The sequence below is a fragment of the Panthera uncia genome (assembly GCF_023721935.1).
Source record: "Panthera uncia isolate 11264 chromosome C1 unlocalized genomic scaffold, Puncia_PCG_1.0 HiC_scaffold_4, whole genome shotgun sequence".
Classification (NCBI taxonomy): Eukaryota; Metazoa; Chordata; class Mammalia; order Carnivora; family Felidae; genus Panthera; species Panthera uncia.
The window spans coordinates 41110037-41133886 of NW_026057585.1; the positions used below are offsets into that span (position 1 = coordinate 41110037).

The following is a 23850-nucleotide window of genomic DNA, read 5'->3' on the forward strand; positions in this document are numbered from 1 at the left end:
TGACCTTATTGAAGAGTAGAGAGATTTTAAACTGAAAATTGTCCAAAGTTAAAACCACACATTCTGTCCTGATAATTTTTTTTTTCAACGTTTTTTTTTTTTTTTTTTTTTTTTTTTGGGACAGAGAGAGACAGAGCATGAACGGGGGAGGGGCAGAGAGAGAGGGAGACACAGAATCAGAAACAGGCTCCAGGCTCCGAGCCATCAGCCCAGAGCCTGACGCGGGGCTCGAACTCACGGACCGCGAGATCGTGACCTGGCTGAAGTCGGACGCTTAACCGACTGCGCCACCCAGGCGCCCCCCTGATAATTTAACTCCAAGACATATGGTTTATGTCCACACATTCATCCAAGGCAGAGTGTCAAAAACAAAGTAGCTGAGTACTGGTAACTTCAGTACCATACTTCTTGGTACTCACAGTGAAAATAAAAGTTGGCAATCTTTCTTCCTGGAGTAGAGGTAGAATGGTGGGGTAGAAAGAGCATGGAGCAGTCAAGCAGCAACAGCAGAATTCTGGCTCTGCCACTCACTTGCTATGTGAACTTGGGCAAATTCCTAAACTCTATCAATGTAATTGTCTTATCCATATTACAGTTATAGGTTGTTAAACAGATGCAGAAAAATAATGACAAGACAAAAGAGCAATAGTATCTTCAAATGATCGAAGGCTTACAATGTGCTAGGTACTGAGACAAATGTTTTACATACATTTAATCTGCAGAGAGGTTCTCTGGAGGCACAGTCAGCCTAGCTCACGGACATATGAATGGAAGCTTAAAGAGACTAAGTAGGATCTAAACCTATCTGACTGAACAACTTGATTATGCCAGAAAAGACCCAGCACCTGTTCATATAGCCTCTGTAATAGTAGCTATGATGATAATGATCATATTTCCATTACATGGTTTCTGAAAAAAACTTTATAAAAATAATGTTTATGTGTGATATTTGGCAATAAAAGAGAGTTACATAAAAGATAAAAGAAATATCTTGTAATATTATTTATCACCTAGAAATAAGTAGAGTTAAGATTTTGCTATGTTTCCTTCAAGATTAAAAAAATGTTTTAAGACAGTTTTTAATTTTACACCATTAAAACATAACTCAATGTTCATAAACATTTCACTGTTTAAATATACCATGCTATAGTTGATAGTTTTCATACTGTAGGACTTTATTTCCTTTTTTTGCTCTTGTAAGTTTATTAATTCATTCAACAAATATTTACTGAACACCTACCATGTACCATGTATTATTCTAGGCATTGGGATATAGAATGAATAAAACAAACCAAAAAAAAAATCTATCTCTGCCTTCATGGAGCTTACTATCAAATGGAGAGAAGTAGACAATGAATAAAATAAGTTAAATGATATATTAAAAGGTAATAAATGTAAAAGGTCTTGGAGAAAAGTAGAGCAGATAAAAGAGACAGGGAATGTGGTGAAAAGGAGCTACAATTTTGAATCATGGGTCAAATAAGATATCAATGAGAAGGTAACATCTGAGCAAAGACTTGAAGGGGGTAAGAAGCAAACCGTGTGGGTGTCAGGAAGGAGCACCCCAGGAACGGCAAAAGCAAGGCCCTGTGGTTGCAGCTGTGCCTGGAGGACTCAGAACAGCAGGGAGGCAGTGTGTGAAGTGGAATAAACAAAGAGGAAAAGAGGAGGGATGAGGGCAGAGAGATAACAGGTTATCACAACAGACACAGGGCCTTGTGGGCCAAGGCGAAGACTGGTTTCTACTCTGAGATGAGATACTGTTGAAAGTCTTGAACAGGGAATGGCATAACCTGATTAGCTTTTAAAAATGATTCCTTGGGGGGCGCCTGGGTGGCTCAGTCAATTAGGCATCTGACTTCAGTTCTGGTCATGATGGTATGGTTCCAGGAGTTCGAACCCTGCATCTGGCTTTCTGCTGTCAGAATGGAGCCCACTTTGGATCTTCTGTCACCATCTCTCTACCCCTCCCCCACTCATGCATGCATGCTCTCTCTCTCTCTCAAAAATAAATAAACATTAAAAAATTTTTTCCTTGGGATGCTATGTGACTTTTCTGCAGGGGACCAGGTTGGAAGCAGAGAGGCCAGTTAGGAGGCTATCCTGATAGTCCAGGAGAGAGACAGTGTGGCTTGGATTAGGGGGGCAGAGGTCCTGAGAAGCAGTAGGCTTTTGATATATTTTGAAGGAAGAGGCAATAGGATTAGTTGACAGATGATGTGCAGTGTGAGACTAGTGAGGAGTCAAAGATCACAAAGTTTTGGGCTAGATCTACCATTGAAGGTTAGAGGTGCCACCAACCTAAATGGAGAAGCCTGGAGTAGAGTAGGGTTGAGGATGTGTTCCTGTGTGATCAGGAAGCAGGAGGTCAGGTTGTGCATGTTAAGTCTGAGATGGCTATTAGACACCCAAATGGAGATGCCAAGTGGGCAGTTGGATATTAGAGTCCAGAGTTCAAGAGAGAAGTTGAATTTGGAGATATAAATTTGGGAGTCAGCAGTATATAGAGAATTTATAGATGTAAGAGTGGCTGAGATCACCAAGGAAGTGGATATATCTTTAATGAATATTCTTACTCATAAACACTTATCCTTATCCATAGTCATTTCATCAGGACAGATTTCTAGGAGCAAAATTATTGGGTCAAAAGGTAGGCATATTGCCAAGGCTCTTAATATATGTTGCCAAACTGCTTTTCAAGGTGGCAACAATTTATATACCAGCCAACACTAAATATTGCACTTTATAATTTATTTAAAAGAATTTTTTTGATGTTTATTTATTTTTTGAGAGAGAGACAGAGCCTGAGTGAGAAGGGGCAGCAAGAGAGGGAGACACAAAATTGAAGCAGGCTTCAGGCTCTGAGCTGTCAGCACAGGGCCCAATGCAGGGCTCAAAATCATGAGCTGTGAGATCATGACCTTAGCTGAAGTAGGACGCTTAACCGACTGAGCCACCCAGGTGACCCTAGATATTACACTTTAAATAATCTCTTTTAATTTGACACATAAAAATGGAGTCTTATTATTGATTGGATTTTTCTGAAGTAAAAAGGTTTTATAACGTATTTGTTGATCATTTTAATTTTTTCTGTGCATTGGCTGTTAATGTCCTGCCTAGAGTAAGTTTTCTGTTGGGGTACTTTTAAGAAGATTTGTAATTTGCATAATTTATAGCTTTATTATTTTAATCATTTATAATCCTTTGTTTTTTTATGTATAGGCTAAGGAAGTACAATCTAAAAAGAGGAATCAGATTGATGCCATAGTGGTCTTTCAGTAGCTCATGAGTTGTGACGTTCTAGGTCATTTTATATGCTGGGGCAGATAACAGCAGCTGTGATACTGTAATTTATAATAGGAAATACATATGTGGTTGTCATTTGTTTCTAGAACAGAGCTCCTAAAACCCTTGGAATTTCCTCAGTGATGAGAAGGATAAAGATATCTTTTGCTTTGTAAATGGGTGACTGCTGGACATCAGGATAAGGGCTGGTCACCAGAGAAACCAACAAAGTGATCAGAGGGTTGGAACTTTCAAGTCCCACTCTCCAACGTCCAGGGAGGGGAGAGGGGCTAGCTATTAAGTTCAATCACTGACGGTCTATGATTTAATCAATTATGCCTACATCATGAAGCCTTCATAAAAACCCAAAAGAAAAGGGTGTGGAGAGCTTCTAGGTCAGCGAACACACAGAGATTTGGGGAGAGTGATGTGCTCAGAGAGGGCATGAAGGCTCTCCACCGTTGCCCATACCCTGTCCTTGCATCTCTTCCATCTGGCTATTCGTGAGTTACACCCTTTTATAATAAGCCAGTCGTCTAGTGACTAAAATGTTTCTCTGAGTTCTGTGACCTTCTCTAGCAAATTAATCAAACTGGAGGTGGAGGACGTTGAAACCTCCAATCTGAACCTGTGGGTCAGAAGCACAGGTGACAGCCTGGGTTTGGCAGCAGAATCTGAAGTGGAGGGTTCAGAGAACAGTCTTATGGGGTTGAACCCTTCCCTTGTGGGATCTGATGCTATCTCTGGGTAGACAGTGTCAGAATTGAGTTGAACTATAGGACATTCAGCTGGTGTCGGAGCACTGCTTGTTGCTGTGGGAAACTCCTGTCCCAGCCCCCACATGTTGGAACTGGATCCAGAGCTTCTAGTACTTTTAAATTATTAAAGTATTGAATATAAATGGGGAAGCATACCTAATACAATACATTATTTTAATGTTTATTTATTTTTGAGAGAGAGAGACAGAGTGTGAGTGGGGGAAGAGCAGAGAGTGAGGGAGACAGAATCCAAAGCAGGCTCCAGGCTCTGAGCCCAACGCAGGGCTCGAACTCATGAACCATGAGATCATGACCTGAGCCGAAGTCTGACGCTTAACTGACTGAGCCACCCAGGCGCCCCTAATACACTCCATTTTTAAGAACACGTAACAAAAAAAACAACACAGAAGAAATTTTTAAAAATTAAAACATTGTGCTCGCTGAAGTAGAATTATCTGAAAACTAGAAATATTGTTGATATTGCTAGAGGGTGAGGAGCAAACATTATAAGTAGACTATTTTTTACTCTAATAATATATGGCAGCAAAGAAAATAATAATAATAGCAAACATTTACACAGCACTTACTATATGCCTTATGCTGTTCTAACACTTTATCTGAAAGGCAGGTACCAGTTAGGAATTCCTTTCTATAGAGGAGGACCTTATTCCACAGATAGGTTAAGTAACTCTGCCCAGATGCCACAGTAGAAACCAGAGTTCAACACAGAGTCTGAATCAACAGCCCAAACTCTGTTTCAGTTTCCTTACACATATTATTTTGCTTACTCTTGATAGCAACCTTCCAAGGTAGATTTATCTCCCCATTCTGGAGATGGGAGAAACTAGACATAGGACTTGCTCAGGAAGTGACAGAAGCTGGATTTGACCCACGTCACTTTGAAACCAAAGTTGGTTCCCTCCCATAATACTGCACCACCTCTTGGAAAATAGTTAAGAGGAAAAATGTGTGAAAACAAGTGTGTTAAGTTTCAGGAGTAAAGGAATTCACAAGCAAAGGAGATTGATACAGGCTGGGATAGTCAGGGAAAAGAGGTGAACTAGTGAGGGAAAAGAGAAGACCTGAAAGGGAGACTAGAAGAAGGGCAATGTCAGCAAAAGGAGCAAAGCTTGGGAAGGAGAGCAGAGATGGCATGTTTGGGGAACATTAGGGAGACCAGGCTAGAAGACAGAGTTTGTATTGGCATGTGGGCTTGTACTGATCTTTCTTATTTTTCTGGTAATTTTCTTCTGAACTTCGTTTTGACAGATATTAATTACATGGCCTCCTGTCTCTTGCCCTGAATATCCTTCCTATGAGTGAGTTTCTATCAAACTGAAGCTTCTAAAGAGCAGAGAATTTATCTTGTTGATTTTTAATCTCTGGTCTATATGGACTTCACATATATTTGTTGAAATTAGTTAAATTGCTGGTTTTGGTCTATTCTAAACTTTAGATTTGGCTGTTCACATCCATAGATTCAGAGCCTTCCTTTCAACTGTGTTCCTTTCACCACCACTGAAGCATGCTCATCTCCCCTCCCTAAAATAAAAACAGCGTGATATAAAACCAAAACCAAGCAACACACAAACCAAAAACTCTTTCCTGAACTACTGCTTTGTTTTCTCACTTTTTTTCCCTTTCCTTCACAGTCAAATGTCTTCAGTTTTTGACACCTGCCCCCCCAGCTCCATTTTCTCACCTCCCACTAACTCCTCTACCTACTCCAATCTGGTGTCTCCCTCTCTGTCAATCCACCAAACCAGCAATGGACGATACCATTCGTAAACTACCTTCCAATTGTTAAAACAAACAAGCTTTTGCCAGTCCTCATCTTACTTGACTTCTCACAGAAGCATCTTAAGACAGTTGACTCCTCTCCAGCACCTATGACACCCAATTCCCCTTTAGTCCACGTCTTTGGCCACTTTCTTCCCCCCTCCTTGTCTCGTCTTCCTCTACCAGCCTTAAGATGTTGTTTTTACTTAAGACTCTTGCTCTTCAGGCAATTACTACTCAATTACAATCTATTCACCAGTGACAGTACACTTACTAAATTAATGACTGGACAAACAACCTAGTGCCTTCCAGGGGCTGAGCCCTAACAAAATCCATTTCTTTCTCCTTGTGCTGACTGCTACACTTAACCTTTTTCCTATGCTATTTTTGCATCTTCCTCTAAATCTTGCTATGCTCTGCACTTGGTCCCATGACCAATTTCTCCCTGAACCTTAGCTAACCCAAGATCCACCCCTTGGTCTGTTAACTCAATTCCTGGTTCTGAAAGTTATTTAGTTTGGACAACTTTTGATCCAATAATTCCTGGCAGACTTCATGGAAGGAGAAAAAAAAAACACTGTCACTATATTTGACAGTTGTTTGACATACCATAAACCAAATAAATAATGTGAGGTAAAGCTAGTGGATTATCTGGGGAGAGTTTTACAGAGTTCAAGTAAGCTTAGTATGTACTTTTCCCTTATGGAAAATATTTCATTGGTTTCCTGTAAGTATCACATTGCTGTTTTGTTTATTTCAGTTGAATTCTCCCACTTCTGATTTATTTGAACTGGCTGACTTACTATAATTTTTAATCATCAAGCATATGCAGTTTTTAATCATTTATGTTCTTTTTTTTAGATTATCAACAGAATATACATTATAGTAGGAAAATTTGTAGAGAAAGAGAAGAAAATATTAAAAATCATTCTTAATTCCACCTTCCAGACATAACCAAACATATACGAATTTTCCATGGTAACATGATAATTATGCAAAAATATCCCTCACATGCTTGCGGCAAAAGAAATAGTTAAAATTTTTTTTCTACAACATAAATCAACAGAATCTTTAGGAGCTCTCTGATTTTATGATTCTTTTTTTTCTCTTTTTCTTAAAACGTTTTTTCCCCTTGAGTTCAGGGGATTTATTTTTTCTCCATAAAAATACTGGTTTTAATTTAAACCAATCATTATAAATGATCTGAGTTTATAAAAATAGGGGTTTTTTTCTCCTCATTTTTTTTAAGGGAGGGGTTGGAAATTTTACTATTCAACTGGCAAATTACATTATTATGAGTAAAATTATAATTATGTAAGAAAAAATAATTCTCTAAAGTATGACTCATTTTAAAATTGAAAGAGCCAAGGATAGAAGGAATTCAAGATCTGAGAACCGTTTTTAAATAATTAAGGCAAAGTTCTACTTGTAGTCAAAAGGAGAGTTTCACTCTCTGCTTTTCTCTAAGGTTTTCACGTTTTTGCTTCATCTCTGGGGCCAGAATATAAACTCTCTGGGGTCAGGAGTTATGTTGGGTCTTTTCTGGATCCTCGGAGTGACCTACAGGGTGTTCTGTAAATGTTTAATAAATATGGGCCTTTTAACTCCTCAAGATATGGATGAGAATAAATAACAATTTCATTTGTGTGCTCTAGAAATGACTTACAAAGACCCTCACAGTTTTTCTAATTTGGACCTCATGTCAATTCTGTGAAGTAGAATCACTAGGTCATTACTAGTGAGGCTTTGAGGGGGTAAATTACCCAAGAGATGTCTTGCAAGCATGCTTATGATATAATTTCAAATTAAAAGAAAATTTTAAAGCAGGCTACAATATGATTTCAGCTACCACACTGTCAAAATACCATAGAAATACATTGCATGGAAAAGACCCAAAATGTTAACAGTGGTTGTTTCTGGGTTGCAGAATAATAGATGACTTTTATTTCTTCTTATAGTTGTTTGCATCGCTAATCCCCAACACTCACCCACGCATGGGTGCACATGCACACACACACACAGACACACACACAATTTCTCCATAAATATTACTTGTTTGAAAAAGGAAGCATAAGATTTTTACATAAAAAGAATTAAAAACAGAAGTAAATAGACTCCATTTCTCTTCCTCTTGCTAGAAACTTTAAAAGCTGCCCATCCTTCAGGCAGCTCCGCTTGCCAATGATAAGAAGTAAAATGACAGAAAATAACATAGCATGCATCCGCCAAGACAGACTTGTGGTTGACATTTCTTTTGAAAAAATGTCTTCATTAAGATAAGTGGCTGTTGGTGTTGTCTCTTAGTTTAGTCATGTTGACAAGTAATGAGTAGCTTTCAGAAGTGGATTTTAGCTTTCCCATGGAACCCATCACTTTGGGTATACCTTAGACATGACTGAGCCTGTGATGTAAGAGATTTCATCACTGGGCACAAGTCATTCTTCTGAAAACATTTTTGCATGGTGTTGTTCAGCCCAATGAAGTGCTGAACAAATGTAAGCTATTATTCATTATTATCGTTTACCACACATTTTGACTAGATTTGTTTCTTTATTTAAAAAAATTTGTTTTAATGTTTATTTATTCTTGAGAGAGACAGAGACAGAGACAGAGCCTGAGTAGGACTCTGAGGCAGAGCAAGAGAGGGACACAGAATCTGAAGCAGGCTCCAGGCTCAGAGCTTTCAGCACAGTGCCTGACACAGGGCTCAAACTCATGAACTGTGAGATCATGACCTGAGCTGAAGTCAGACGCTTAACCGACTGAGCCACCCAGGTTCCCCTGGTTAGATTAGTTTCTAAGTGTTATGGGACATGGACTATGGATTACACTAATGACTATTTACTTACCCCCCATGTGATATGAGGGCTTTATTCACATTATTTCTAATCCTTAATTAACCTTGCAAGTCAGTTAACTCCATACCCATTTTAGAGATTAAGACACTGTGGCTTAGAGAGGTTAAGAAACTTGCCAGGATTCAAACCCTGGTCTTTGTGACTTCAAAGCCAGCCTTTGACCCACCACACCACACTGTTGTGCTTAATGTCATATTTATCACAGAGTCCTTTTCGCTTTTGCCCTAGCATGGGGTTTCTTTGAATGTATTAGAAATTGAGCAGGGTTTTTTAATAACACAGGCATGAACAACAGATGAAAGTGGCTGCCCTACCCAACATTCTTGGTATCTACTAAGACTGTGGTCAGTGAGAGAAAAGGGGGGAGAAATCAATGAAGGCAGTGAAAATAAATTAGAAAAGAGAAGAGAGAAAAATCAACACCAAGAGCCTATAAAATAGCTTCTGAAGGGCTTTTGTAGGGGGTGATAGGTTTGGCAATGCTTCTTCAGACTGTTAAGCTGTGTTCAATTTTCTGCTCATCATTTCACAGGAACTGCAGCAACCACCTTCCTGAGACTTTAAAAATGTCACTGGAAAATAAGAATTTCTCTCTTGTCAGAAATCCAATATAATAAAAGAGTCAAGATGAGAAAGTAGCATGCGTATGTGGTTGCATGAAGACTAATAATACTTCTGGTCAGTATAGGAGGCAATACCTTCAAAATAATACTAATAGTCTTTTTTTTTTCCTTCCCCTCCCCCACGGGTTTCTGTTAAGTTTCTCAGGATCCACATAAGAGTGAAAACATATGGTATCTGTCTTTCTCTGTATGGCTGATGGGTATTGAGGAGGGCACCTTTTGGGATGAGCACTGGGTGTTGTATGGAAACCAATTTGATAATAAATTTCATATATTGAAAAATAAATAAATAAATAAATAAATAATAATAATAAAAAAGAAAATAAATTGCAACCAAACATAATGGGAGCCAGACAACAAGGGAATTATATCTTCAAAGGGCTTTGGGGGGAAAAAAAAGGAGACTGCAAACAAAGTATTTTATTAAAATAAAACACTTAATGCAAAAAAAAATAATTATAGTCATGTCTGAGTAGTACTTTCTCTGTTTTGGGCACTGTGTTGAATGTTTTAGTTACATTTTCTCATCAATTTCCATAACCTACCTCGGAAGTAGGCATTAGGAGATTTAGTTTTCAAATGTCACAGCTAGGCCCTGAGAGTTTCAGTAACTTGTGCAAGGGCAATAGCTAATTAATGGACTAGAACCATGATCAGTTTGCATCTGACCACCCAGTTTTTAAACACTGGCCCCGTTCATCTCTTTTGATAAACAGTGCTACTTTCAATTGTCTGGCCATGTTCTTTTTTTTTTTTTTTCCTAGCTTTTTCTCTTTATGTCCCCACATCCAGGATATGATTAGGGTGTTGGTTTAAGTCTATGTTTCACTCAGTAAGTATTTATTGAGTACCAATTGTGTGCCAGGCAGTGTTTTGGGAGTTTGTAATACAGTGATGAAGAAATCAGTACAGATAGTTTCCCTCATGGAGCCTTTGCTTCAGGAAGATGCATATAATTTCTGAAATTAACATTATTTGAAGAATGTTTTAATTCCCAATTTGAAAAATAAACAAAATCAGAAATGAAAGAAAAAAACAACCAACACCAAAGAAATATAAAAGTTTATAAGAAAGTGTTATGAAAAATTATATGGCAACAAATTGGACAATCTAGAAAAAATGGATAAATTCCTAGAAACCCATGACCTTCCAAAGCTGAATCAAAAAGGAACAGAAAATTTGGACAGACTGATTACCAGCAATGTGGACAGACTGATTACCAGCAATGAAATTGAATCAGTAATCAAAACAAAACAAAACAAAACAAAACAAAACAAAACATAACAAAACCTCCCAACAAATAAAAATCTAGGACCAGACAGCTTCACAGGTGAATTCTAGCAAACATTTAAAGAAGAGTTAGTACCTATTCTTCTCAAAGTATTCCAAAAATAGAAGAGGCTAAAAACTGAAAGCTTTTCTTCTCAGGAAAACATCAGGAACAAGACAAGGATGTCTACTCTCACAAGTTTTTCGCAGTGAAGGAAACCATCAGCAAAACAAAAAGGCAACTTAGAAGATATTTACAAATAATATATCCAATAAGGGGTTAATATCCAAAATATACAAAGAAATCATAAAACTCAATAACCAAAAATAACCAAATAATCCAATTAAAAAACGGGCAATGACACGAACCGACATTTTCCCAAAGAATATGTATACCTGTCCAACGACTCACGAAAACATGCTCAACATCACTAATCATCAGAGAAATGCAAATCAAAATAACAATGAGATATCGCATCTGTAAGAACGGCTAGAATCAAAAACACAAAAAATCACAAGTGTTGGTGATGCTATGGAGAAAAGGCAACCATTGGTGCTTTTTGGTTAGTGCACTGTTGGTGGGAATGCAAAGTGGTGTAGCCACTGTAGAAAACAATATGGAGGTTCCTCAAAAAACTAAAAAGTAGAATTACCATATGACCCAGTAATACCGCTACTGGTTATTTACCCATAGAACACAAAAATACTAATTTGAAGATATATGCACTCCTATGTTTACTGCAGCACTATTTACAATAACCAAGATATAGAAGCAACAACCCAAGTGTCCACCAATAGATGAATGGATAAAGAAAATGTGGCACGTGTGCACACACACACAAACACAGGATATTATTCAGCCATAAAAAAGAATGAAATTTTGCCATTTGCAACAACATCAATGGATCTGGCAGGTATATGCTAAGTGAAATAAGACAGTCAGAGAAAGACAAATGCCATGTAATTTCACTCACATATGGCATTAAAAAAAAAACACAAATGGACAAAGAAAAAAGAGACAACAAAAAGCCAGACTCTTAACTATGGAGAACAAACTGGTGGCTGCCAGAGGGGAGGTGGGTGTGGGGATGGGTAAAATAGATGAAGGGGATTAAAAGCATACTTATCATGATGAACACTGAGTAAAGTATAGAATTGTTGAACAGCTACATTGTATATTTACAGCTAATATAACGCTGTATGTTAATTATACTTGGAAAAAAGAAAGCTTGAGTATCAGCCCTAAGCTGAAGAGAATGCTGTCTGAAGATCATTTGAGCCAAGTGAAGCTTCCCATGTTTCTTCTATTCAAATTTTATTTTATTTTAATTTAATTTAATTTTATTTTATTTTATTTTATTTAATTTTTTTTTTCTTCATGTTTATTTATTTTTGACAGAGAGAGAGAAAGACAGAGCGTGAGCAGGGGAGGGGCAGAGAGAGAGGGAGACACAGAATCAGAAGCAAGCTCCAGGCTCCGAGCTATCAGCACAGAGCCCTACGGGGGGCTGGAACCCACAAACCGTGAGATCATGACCTGAGCCGAAGTCAGACGCTCAGTGGAGGCGCCACCCAGGTGCCCCTCCTCAAATTTTTAAGTAGAACTATCATTTCACAGAATATACAGAAGAGCAGTGCCATTATGGAATTGTCTACCCACACAATTTTAGAAAATTAATGAATCGATACTGTCAATACCAAGTTTCAGTGCTTTAGGAATTCGGATTGAATTGATGAGATGAATGGGCAACCACAAGTAAGCTGTAGTCAGCCAATATTGCTAACAGAGCCAAGAGCACTTCATCTGAGGCTTTAAGATCTTCTGAGTCAGGATTTTCCTGGAGTTACTGCTGAATTCATTTGTAAGAACCAAGTCACCTTTTTGGACTTGGGTCAGAATTAGTTTGTCATGAACATATGAACTCTGAAGCCTTGGTAGAAAAGCTAAAAATAAGCATTATCAAGTATATGTCAAGTGATGGTGGTGTCTGTATTCAGATTTTTAAGCACAAGTTTCAGGATAAAGAAGAAATAACATCTCACATTACACAACAATCTTGATGTTTTTAGATAAAATTCTCAGGTAAAAAACAAGATTCTTTACAAAAAAAAATCCATTGTTTCTCTTCTTCTTTCTTGCTCCTGAATTTGACAGCAATTGTAGAAACAGTTTGAAGTGCACTTTGTGGTATTTTCTGAGAAATCTCTCATGGCTGCTGACACCTTCAAACAACCTGTGAATTGGCACTGGTTAGAGGCCAGACCACAGGGGAAGGCATGAATTTTTGAAAACCTGAGTTTAAAACACTCCTGAAAAGTACTTTTCCAACCCAAATACATGAAGTTTAAACAAGTCTTATTCACACTCAACTTACTAGAATGAATTTATTCAGTTCAACTCATTAATCTATGCATTAATTAAACAAATATTTTCAAGTCCTCTCTATGTATCTGGCACTGTTCTGACTGCATAGTCCCCAATAACTTGGTTATTGAAAATAACCTACATCATGCTACAATTACACACATCCAGACTTCTTTTCTCCAGACATCCTTTTATTTTTATTTCTTTTTAAATGTTTATTTATTTATTTTGAGAGAGAGAGGGAAAGAGAGAGTGTGTGTGTGAGTGGGGAGGGGCAGGCAGAGAGAGAGAGAGAGAGAGAGAGAGGGAATATCCCAAGGAGGCTCCAAGCTCAGCACAGAGCCCAAGGTGGAGCTCCATCTCACAAACCATGAGATCATGACCTGAGCCAAAATCATGAGTTGGAGGCTTAACCGAGTGAGCCAACCAGACACCTGCAGACATCTTTTTATTTATTTACTTTTTAAAGTTTATTTTGAGAGAGAGAGAAAAAAAGAGAGAGAATGAGTGCGTGCATGCATGCAAGCAAGCCAGGGAGGGGCAGAGAGAGGGAAAGAGAGAATCCCAAGCAGGTTCCAGGCTGTCAGTGCAGAGCCCCACATGGAGCTTGATCTCATGAACCATGAGGTGCTCTGGCGCCCCAATAAATGTATTCTTAAGCTTATTTTATACTGTGCTTAATTAAATTCCTAAATTTGGGAGGTGGGACTCAGCAAGAAATTAGGATGGTTATGATCCAATTCCTTTTTATTTCCCCACTCCTTTCCTGGCTGTTCCGCCGCCCGATTCAGTCTTTTCTGTCCACCTATTCCAATTTCTAGTCCTGAACTTGGAAATGGTTAGGACTCTTCTTTCAGTAATCTCAAATGTCTGATTACTTTTTGTTGTTGTTGTTGTTGTTGTTTTTAATTTTTAAAATGTTATTTATTTTTGAGAGAGAGAGAGACAGAGACAAAGCATGAGTGGGGGAGGGGCAGAGAGAGAGTGAGACGCAGAATCTGAAGCAGGCTCTAGGCTCTGAGCTGTCAGCACAGACACAGGGCTTGAAGTCACAAACCGCAAGATCATGACCTAAGCCAAAGTTGGACACTCAACTGACTGAGCTACCCAGGCGCCCCCTGGTTATGTTTTGAATGCATGAAGTAATCTCCATGGATTGTCCCAGAGAGCTTTAAGTTCATCCAGTCCCACAGATTTACCATGGAGAAGGCAGAGGGAACTTACTCCATCTTGTGGCCCTTTGTACATTGAGGCCACTTGTTTATCTCCTCTCCTCCCCTCTACATGGGCTCCTTCAGAACAAGGACCTGTCTGTGTATCTGTCTCCAACCCACCTGCTAGGTCTGGGTAAATGAGATGCAGCACCATGCTTGGGGTGTGCCTGGGTAAGAGCCATCCAGAAGCTGGCGAGGTGACTGGCAGAATGATAGATGAGGGAGCCAGTCACAGAGAAGAAAACATGCAGTAGCATGAACGGAGTCTGAAGGGTGAAGCAGGGAAGACAGAAGAGCAGTGTCCTAGTGAGACACAGAGTGGGTGAAGCGAGTCAGGCTGTGTGGGTTAGGATTTATCTGCAAAGGGACAGCAAACTCCTGTCCTTACCTGAAATGAGATAATTTAGGTAAAACACCTGCCACATATACAGCACTTTAATACCTACCTCACAGGGTTGAGTGATTAAAAGAGGTAAATATTTGTAAAGCAGCGGGCATAGCACTTAATATGCTATGTTAGTCCTTCTTTCTTTCTCCTAGAATTCAATTTCTCAGTCAAGAATATCTTGTAGTTCACATTAATATGACATTATCAATAACTTCTCTATTTTGAGAGGGGTTTGACTCCTTGCTTAGATACAAGTCTCGCTCAATCCCTTGTTATTGACTGAGTGGATTCTGTGAGACAGAACCTATTTCAAACCTCAGGTCCCTTATTTACTGGCTCCAGCATTTACAGCGTGTTCCCGAACCTCTCTAAGCCTGTTTCCTTCATCAAACTTTAAGGGCTGTTGTGAGAATTAGATATAGAGTGAATGGAGATCCTGGAAAGTTAAAAACACTTACTGAAAAGTAGCCATTAATATTAAGCAAAGACATTTTCTATTTTAACTATTTTGAACAGAATGACTAGGAAATGTATTTCCCCATATCCTTTTTTTTTTTTCTTAATTTGGTGCAAGGACACTCAGACTCTCCTCAGTCCCTATATCTTGTTAAACAGAGAAAACTGAATTATTTTTTATTTATTTATGTACTTTTTACCTTGTAGTGGTTATTGTAGTTGGCTTACTCAATATTTGTTTTTTTTTTAATTTTTTTTAACCTTTATTTATTTTTGAGACAGAGAGAAACAGAGCATGAACAGGGGAGGGGCAGAGACAGAGGGAGACACAGAATTGGAAGCAGGCTCCAGTGTCTGAGCCATCAGCCCAGAGCCCGATGCAGGGCTTGAACTCAAGGACCGCGAGATCGTGACCTGAGCTGAAGTCGGACACTTAACCGACTGAGCCACACAGGTGCCCCTCAATATTTGTTCTTATTCCTTTTTCCTTTGCTTTCCTCTATATCAGAGGCTGGAAATTTAAATAATTAATTTCTCAGCTTCCCTTGAAGGCAACGGAAAACATGTGATCCCGTTCTGAGCCATGACACTTAAATACAAGTCAGCGAGAGAGGGAGAGGGGTTTATGGGAAAGCTTTTCTTTCCTAATGAAGTATACCAGAGGAAGCTGTCCAGCCCTTGCACTAAACCCTTTGTCCTATTTGGAATGTAGATTTGGTGACTAGGTCAGCAGCAGCCATTTTGTTGCAATGAGGAAATACACTAAAGAGGGTGGAACCGAAAGACAGGAGTGTGGTTCCTTGATGACACCATTAAGTCACTGTACTACCCCTGGATCATCCATCTCTACTTATTTTTATTCATGTCAAATAAAGCTGTTTGTTTAGGCCACAGCTATTTAGCCATTTCATTTCTTGTAATCACACACATCCCTAACACATATAAACTTTTTGATGATAACCGGTTACTGTGCAGTGCTTTAATGGTCCTATGTCTTTATAAGATCTTATAGGGGCGCCTGGGTGGCTCAGTCGGTTAAGTGGCCGACTTCGGCTCAGGTCATGATCTCACGGTCCGTGAGTTCGAGCCCCGCGTCGGGCTCTGTGCTGACAGCTCAGAGCCTGGAGCCTGTTTCAGATTCTGTGTCTCCCTCTCTCTGACCCTCCCCCATTCATGCTCTGTCTCTTTGTGTCTCAAAAATAAATAAACGTTAAAAAAAAAAATTAAAAAAAAAAGATCTTATAAATGGCAGACATCTTATAGGGTTGTCTGCCATGAAGATAAATGATCCCAAATATATTTGTAATTTTTACTTAATTCATTAAGTTATTCCACTCTGAATTATTTTGAAACAATTATTTGTGGAAAGACTAACTGATGATTCAATTGACCCTGCTGTCTCTTTGCTTGGATTTTAAGATCACTTCAGTGTTTTAGTTAACCACAGTCCTTAATATGTACCTTTCCCTTTGCTATCCTGTTTCCTTTCAACTCTGCCATGAATGCTACCCAAATGGGAAATCAAAATAGTTACATCGGTGCAATTTATGTTACATCTTATTCCCAGTGATTTATGCATGCTAATTTTCTTCAAGCACTTTTTCAGTTACTCCCATGTTTGCAGTCAGCTCCAGATGGTTGTGGATCAATGAGCAGTAAAACCTTGTGTCACACGCGGTCACCATCCCAGCCCTAGGCCTTTGTCAAATCCCTTCCAGATGCTTCCTCCATTCAGTGTTTTGCACACAACTACCAGCTTATACTTCTTATTAGGTTAGGTCATTCCCTGACTCGGAGCCTTTAACGCTCATCCTGCTCATCAAATAGCCTTTCCCCCTTAGCCTAGCACTGCAGTGCCTTCTCCAGTTTGATCTGAGCATATGTCCCCCACACCCTTCTAATTCTCACAACTCCATTATATATACCCTACATGCCTTATGTCTGCTTACATCCACTTATAATGTACTTCTTTCCCATTTCTGGGTTCCAACTCTTACCTGCCCCTCAAGGGTCTATGTTTCCAGTAAAGTTTTTCCTAATCTTTCCAGGAGGAAGTCACTCCCCTGTCCCTGACTCCTCCTGGCTTATTATACCTCTGTGGGTGGCACTCCTTCCTGTGCTGTTCTCAAGTTATTTATGTTTACATCACTGCCTGCATACAAACTCCACGAAGGCACATTTATCTCTACATCACCTTTGGATTCCCTACAGTGCCTCGTGGGCCCTCGTACAAGGGAAAGTGCTATCGTCTGGCATGCAATAGGCCCTCAATAAAAACGTTTGAATGGATGACTATAAAAGAACAGTCATAATAGATAAGATGAATTATAAGATTCTCAGTAGATAAGGACAAGGTTTTGCCTGCAGCCATGGATTTACATTTGATTTGTAGAAGTCAGCAAGGGAAGAAGATAACGTATAGTGGAGATAAAAATACAAGGCCCCACAACTGGCCATTAATGGTAACATTTCTTTCTTGTACATGTGCTCATATGAATCACTTTTATGAATTATCTTAACTATTTGACATCTATTACCCAGTAAAATTACTTTTTAAAAACCACTCCATATAACGCACCATCAGAGTGACTTTTCTTACTTACTCTTTTCTGAGAAACAGAAATGAAGAGATTACAGCTGAACAGAGGTGCTTATCGAACAATAAATGCCTGGAGAAAGCAGCAGTAGGCTCTCTCTTCACTACCTAGAACATGTGAGTGTCAAGGTTTAACAAAGGGACAATACAGCAATCACAAATGCTTCCTCTGGCGTCAGCATCCTAGGTCTGGGCTAAGGCTCCACTGCTCTTGTGGGATCCTGGGCTGGCTATGCTTTCAGGAGCTTCAGTTTTCTCATTTATAAAATAGAGGTGACAATAATACAGGCATGCCTCAGAGATAGTGCAGCTTTGATTCCAGACTCCCACAATCAAGCAACTGTTGAAGTCAAACCAGTCAGATGAATATTTTCGTTTCCCAGTGCATATAAAAGTTATGTTTGCACTAACGGTAGTCTAAGTGTCCAATAACATTATGTCTAAAAAATAATCTACATACCTCAAGTAAAAATACTCTATTGCTGGGGTGCCTGGGTGGCTCAGTTGGTTAGTCTGACTCTCAATTTCGGCTCAGGTCAGGATCTCCTGGTTTGTGGGATTGCACTGTCAGCGAGGAGCCTGCTTGGGACTCTCTCTCTCCCTCTCTCTGCCCCTTCCCCATCATGCATGCATGAAATAAATAAAACAAATAAAAATAAAAACTTAAAAAATACTGCTAAAAAATGTTACCCATTGCATGAGCTTTTAGTGAGTTGTAATCATTGATCACAGATCACCATTACAAATAATAAAGAAAATGTTCAAAATATTGCAAGAATCACCAATATGTGACACAGAGACACAAAGTAAGCAATGCTGTTGGAAAAATGGCACTGATATATTTGCTTGAGGCAGGGTTGCCACAAACCTCCAATCTGTAGGAAACACAGATATCTGTGAAATGCAATAAAATGAGATGTGCCTGTACCTGTCTGATGGAGATTTAGTGAAGATTCATGACCTAAAACATGTGAAGCAGTTCGAATAGTACCCAACATATATTTAGTACTCAGAAATTATTAGCTATTGGTTTTTAAGATAACATTACTCATAATTGTTTTTTTCTTCTGTATTTTCCTGACTGGCAAGTTTTTCATGCCTGTCCTTTTTCTTTTCTTGTCTCCTCTTCCTCCTCCTCTTTCTTCTCTTTCTCTTTCTTTCCCCCTTTCTCCTTCTTCTCTTTCTTTCTCCTTCTCCTCCTCCTCCTTCTTCTTCCTCTTCATCCCCTTCAGTCACTTAATTTACACTGCCATCCCTCTTTAAAGATATTGATCAATTCTTTGCCTCAATCAATGTTTAAGATCAATGGAAGACCAACTAGTTTGGTCTTAAATATGAAAAAAATTTAGTTCAATAATTTTACCAAAAATATGATTTTCTTACTCATGTTCCCAATAAGTCTCAGTATAACATATTAAAGTACATAAAGACCTAGTTCTAGAAGTGTGGAATGTTTGCTGACACTATTTCTGACACTATTGTCAAAATTACTTTTCTGATCAGTGTCTCTTGGAAACACGACTAGCTAGAAATGTAGATTGTGTATTGTACATTTTCCGGTCATGAACTGTAGGGCTGAGAGAAGAGTTTATATGAAGCTGTTAGTATGATATGACATTCAGCTACCAACTATCTCTTAGTTTCATTTTACTTTGAAAAAAATTACAAATAAAAACAAGCTGTGATGAAAGCCAGTCCCATAGAAAACAGCACAGGCCTTAACTAAAGTATTCTTAGATAGACTTGTCTGTCAAAGTGCTTGGAACTGAGGCTTCCTTCATGTGACTCTTTCAGATGTGTTCAGTTGGATATTATCTTGATTTTATCTACACCATTTAGTTCATATAAGGCCCTACTTAAGATGATTGGAAGGTCATGCGTTGGGGCTTTTGGGACTCTATTTCACGGATGTCTGAAATAATATCATCAATAGAAAAATATTTTACATTCTTTTGGAGAAGGAAGCATGTTCATTGTTTAAGTTCATCCTCATTTTTCCTGTAAATGCCTTCATGAAACATCACAATGAGAATACTGCCTTTACTGGTGTGAGTGCTCTTATCATCAGGCATTGACGATGGGTTTGCCGTATAATTGGCATCAATTTCCCACTTTGAAAGGAGCTGCTTTCACTGAGTCATTTGGTTTGCTCTGTCTGCAGAGTATGAACAGCACTGACACTGAGCAAGCTCTGGGTGTGGAGAGGTTGTGAGTTGGTGCTTGCTTGTTACTGAGACAGAACACCAGAATCAGCTACAGATTTGGTATCCCCTTGTCCCAGCCCCAACGCTGTTGTGAGGTTGTTTAGGAAGCATCCTGATTCACTCCCAGAACACTGGATGCTGCTTTGCTCTATGTGCATTGCACTTTGTGAGCAAATAGCTTTATCTCTCAGTGCTTTTATTTTCCTTTCTATACAAAAGATCAGAGAACGAAACTGGTGTCATAACATGTATTTTAGGTTTTAGAGCCCACAATAATAAAAGTAATCTGATTCACATTTTAATTTAGTTCTGGAAATGGGGACTACCATCCATGAAGATGCTCCTCTCCTAAATGAAGCAACAGTACCTTTTCTAGGGCAGCTCGGCCTTGCCAGCTCTGCACACAGTAGGATTCCATAAACGCTTGTTGCCCAGACAGTGTGATTCCTTATAAGCTGCCCTATATTCAACTCCAAGTGGATATTTCTCATGTATCCTCTAGGCTCTTCACACTGAGATTCTATCAGTATCAGGTTTCATTCTAGAAGGCACTGTCTACTTAATTTTTTTAAAAAGTGAATTTAAAACAATTCAGAGGGATGTATACCCAACACACACATACACCATTGTCACCCAAGTATCTTCCAGAATACCTCCATAGCCTTTCTTGTTAACTTTTGAAAACTTCTCCTTAAAAGCCTAAATGTCCATCAACTGACGAATGGATAAGGAAGATGTTGTTTATATATACAATGGAATACTACTTGACAATGAGAAAGAATGAAATCTGGCCATTTGCAGCAACATGGATGGAACTGGAAGGTATTATGCTAAGTGAAATAAGTCAGTCAGAGAAAGACAGATACCATATGTTTCACTCATAGGTGGATCTTGAGAAACTTAACAGAAGGTCATGGGGGAGGGGAGGGTGGTGGAAGGTACAGAGAGGGAGGGAGGCAAACCATGAGAGACTCTTGGATACTGAGAACAAACTGAAGGTTGATGGGGGTGGGGGAGAGGGGAAAGTGGGTGATCTGCATTGAGGAGGGCACTTGTTGGGATGAGCACTGGGTATTGTATGGAAACCAATTTGTCAATAAATTATATTAAAAAAAGAAAACTTCTCCTTGACTATATTCTTTTTATTTTTATTTATTTATTTATTTTGAGAGAGAGTGGCATGAGCTGGGGAGGGGTAGAGAGAGAGGGACAGAGAATCCCAAGCAAGCCTGGTGCCATCAGCACAGAGCTAGATGCAGGACTTGATCTCAGGAACTGTGAGATCATGACTTGAACCGAAATCAAGAGTAGGATGCTCAACTAACTGAGTCACCCAGGTGCCCTAATCTCCTTGCTATATTCTGTCTCAGTTACTAAACCCAACAAATAGGAATTAATGAGCCTTTTGGTTACATGAGAATGACTATTTAAATAGGATACAAAAAGCGATGGTATTTAAAGGAAATACAGCTTCACCATGTTACCTATTTACAAATTCATCAACCTCAAGTATTGAGAAGCAATGACAGAATTTTCGACTTAGTAATTTTCGGAGAATGGATTTGGTTGGGTAAACTATTACCAAGTATCTTCATTGCCTTTCTTATGTTTAGGTCAATTGCCAAATCTGCTGAGGGTTTGTGCTGTTTAGATTTCTTTCCCACCACCCTGTGCAGTGATGTTAGGGAAGGTGGTGATAATTAACCAATAGCTATGCACTGGCAGTTTAGGGATAAGTGTACTTGTATTTAAATGTTAGTGTTGATTCCTATGAAACTAAGTTAATTAACAAATAATCATTCAGCTTTGCTCATTTACTGGGAGCACAGTATGTACCAGGCAGGTACTGTTCTAGGAATTTGCAATATGTCAGGGAATAAAGTAAAGATCCTTACTTTTTGCTTATTTAGCAGAGTGTCTCGCACCCAATGGTTCTCAATAAATACTTACTAAATGAATAAATTAGGACGGGAAGGTTGAAGAAACAGAAAAAAACTACAGAGAAAAGGAAACATTTGGTTTGACCTATTAACTCCCAGTTTTTTAATTAAAATCTTGATATGCTTGTGATTAATAAAGATGACCCTTTTTATTTCTTGACTCATCTTTAAAAGCAGAAGTGCTACCAAATATGCCGTAATTCCAAAACCGAACTATGATCCGCATTCTGAAGGAGGACATGTGATTCAGGATGCAGTACTTGCTCCTTTGTCAGACTAAATTTTCAAATTCTATTCCCCAGAGCTTAGCCTGTGTTTGTGTTCACCACTTTTCAAAAGGTGACTTTCCGAGGCAACTGTCCCAGTAATTAGAGGCGTTTATCTTAAAGCTTATTTGATTTTAGCAGTGAGGTTACAGGCTGTCATCCACATTGTTACTGACTCCCTCAATTAGAGGCAATGGCATTTCACCTCCATGCAAAATATTAGTAAATTAACAATCCCCACTCTGCATTCATTTGGGAAATCTGCTTTGCTTGTGATGACGAACGTGACAAGCAGGGAGTAATCAGAGACACTCTGGTAATACCTTTAAGCCCTGCAAACATCAATTAAAACCCTGGCTCTGCACTTTGCAGCTGGGGGTTTGGTCTGTAGGGTAAATTTCTTTTTTCATGACACAGGCAGAAGTCAGCATTGGTAATTTACAAGGGAAACAAGGAACAATCCCAACAAAAAATAACCAGAGAAACATCCACCCTGATTTTCTCGAATCTTTCCTATTAATGTCTCTTTTAGACCATAAAATGAACTCTGGCACTGTGAACAATTTTCAGATCAGATTTACAATTCTCTGACATGACAGTTTTGACTCAAAAGCAAATCCTAAAAAATTTTTCTTTACAGTGCTATAAAGACTGCAAATAGATTTTATTCAAGTGTCGTGACTATCTCAGATCTAAGGGCATCTTAGTCTAATAAAGAGATTTTTTTAACTCAGTAATTGTTAAGTCATAGGAGCTCTGTGGATGAGCTTCAGTAGACTTACCTAAAATTTGTAAAAAAAAAAAATCTTTTGTGCATTTTATTAAGACAGAAATGCATCATTTTCATCAGATTGTCTACCGGGCCTCGTAACCCCACTAGACAAGAATCTCTGGTCTGATGAGAAGGACCCAAGGGCTGGAGGAAGAGTTCTGCTATTTTGCTACCATCCAGCTACAATGGAGCTGCACTGATGTTAGTGTCTTCTTCCCATAAAATGTTTTTCTTCAGATGCCCAATGATTCTCTTTGTTTCTTCTATTTTAATACTTAAGTCTCCGATGTTATGAGATCACAATTTGGCTGAATCTTCACCTGTAACTTACTGTATTCTAATAACTGTATTAAGTAATGATTCAGTCTTTTCATTGGTACACTGAGTATCATCAACCACAGAAAAACTAATTATGAAAATATTAATATTAACATTGTTAATGGGGCAAAAAGATCAATGCCTTCCATTTTGAGACAGCATTACTTCTTTGAGCAAGTCAAACACTTAGGAAACTTTTTTGTGCCATTGGAATCTCATTTCCTTATGTGGTACATTGTAATAAAGCCTAACTTACAATTTAAGTCTAATATAACACTATGTCAGGTATGTGTTTTTAACTCTATCAGTTTTATCGGGTTTCCAAAGACACAAGAGTTGAGAAGTTGGGAAAGTACTACTTAAAATTATACAAACAAGGGACGCCTGGGTGGCTCAGCCATTTGGGCGACCAACTTCGGCTCAGGTCATGATCTCACCGTTTCCAGGTTTGAGCCCCACCTCAGGCTCTCTGCTGATGACTCGAAGCCTGTTTCAGATTCTGTGCCTCCCTCTCTCTCTCTGCCCCTTCCCCACTCATGCTCTGTCTTTCTCTCTCAGAAATAAATAAACATTAAAATTATCCAAACAATTATTTAGAAATACTTTTTTATTTGGGAGCTAAAGAACTTTAAATAAGGTTAAAATTTATCTTTTTTCTTTTGTAAAATCAAACTGAAGTGAAAGTAGTTTCATCATTATGACTTAAAAAGGCAAATCAGGTAAAAAACACTGATTTTTTTTTCCCATTGGATCGGCACC

At 38.7% G+C, this 23850-nt stretch overlaps 1 protein-coding gene across 1 annotated transcript in view; it reads right to left on the bottom strand.

Annotated features, from left to right (window-relative positions):
* Positions 1–23850, bottom strand: part of AK5 (adenylate kinase 5) — a 260907-nt gene that overhangs the window by 172661 nt on the left and 64396 nt on the right. The window lies entirely within an intron of this gene.